Source organism: Triticum aestivum, chromosome 2A, assembly GCF_018294505.1.
Source record: "Triticum aestivum cultivar Chinese Spring chromosome 2A, IWGSC CS RefSeq v2.1, whole genome shotgun sequence".
NCBI classification, from domain to species: Eukaryota; Viridiplantae; Streptophyta; class Magnoliopsida; order Poales; family Poaceae; genus Triticum; species Triticum aestivum.
Genome location: NC_057797.1, coordinates 198,117,598 through 198,118,606, shown reverse-complemented (window position 1 = coordinate 198,118,606; position 1,009 = coordinate 198,117,598). Strand labels below are relative to the sequence as shown.

Below are 1,009 nucleotides of genomic sequence, written 5' to 3'. Positions count from 1 at the left end.
CGTGAATGCAGGCACACTGATTACTTTATTTTTCTAATTTTGTTATTCATTTATGGTTGTTTAGCATGATTTCTCTGACCTATTTGTTCCCAACTGTATTGCATAGTTACGATGATAAACACATGATTCCAGTGCCTATGCATTTCTCAGTTTCAGTTGAGATTAATATATATCTGCAGTGTAGTCCTGTTATTTATGTAAAATTTGACAAGTGTCTTTACTCATAAGTTTTACCAAGTGCTCTTATATCTGGTCATGTGTATACCTATAATCAGTTCATGTTTGCACATGTACATTTTTTAGTGGAGAATTCTTGTCAGTTCTCTGATTTGTTGTCTTCGTTTCGTGTCAGATTCAGTGGAGTCATAGTCACTAGCCAGAGCAGCCATTTGAATCCAGAACTCAAAGTGATTGGTGTGATCTTGTTGTATGAAGTGTTGGGTTAATTATGTGGCCACATTTTCATGGCCATCACAGCAGTTGTCAATGCAGGTGTGCGTGTAAGATGCACTATTGTGAATCGATTGTGCATCAGGGTTATAAGTATATATTATTGTTTCCTGCTCAGAACATGTATGTCGTTTGGCCCTAGACATGAGACTGAGAACAATCTTTCGTTCTTCAAGACTTGTTATGTTATGAAAGAAGAACACAGGGAAATACTGTAATATCGCCACAAATTGTCCATGCAGGTCAGTGATCAATCTGCATATTTCAAAGATTTCAAATCCAGCAAAAAGTATACTCTTTATTGATCTTTGAGATTGAAACCTTGATGATCTTACAGTACTAATGAATAGCTGATCGTAACAGAATAGCTAGAAGAGAACACTGACTCTGATTTGGGTGAAATAATCTCTGGACGCATGAATTGCACGACTACAAGCCATCGTGCAAAAACATCGAATACTCTTTATTGATATCGGAAAAATCTTACATAGGACTCTCCCTCAATTCCAAATTAAGTGTCACAGTTTTAGTACTAACTTACTACTAAATCGGCGACACT

General features: G+C 36.5%; 1 protein-coding gene across 2 annotated transcripts in view; it reads left to right on the top strand.

Annotated features, from left to right (window-relative positions):
- LOC123188316 (uncharacterized) overlaps positions 1-676 on the top strand; it is a 3,318-nt gene extending 2,642 nt beyond the window's left edge. Inside the window, exon 2 of one of the 2 annotated variants that reach the window (XM_044600365.1) lies at positions 359-676. The gene's annotated coding sequence lies outside the window, so the exon portion shown is untranslated. Of the gene's footprint in view, positions 1-352 lie in introns of both variants that reach the window. The other variant, XM_044600364.1, reaches the window with a different exon arrangement.
- Positions 677-1,009: the final 333 nt, after the last annotated feature.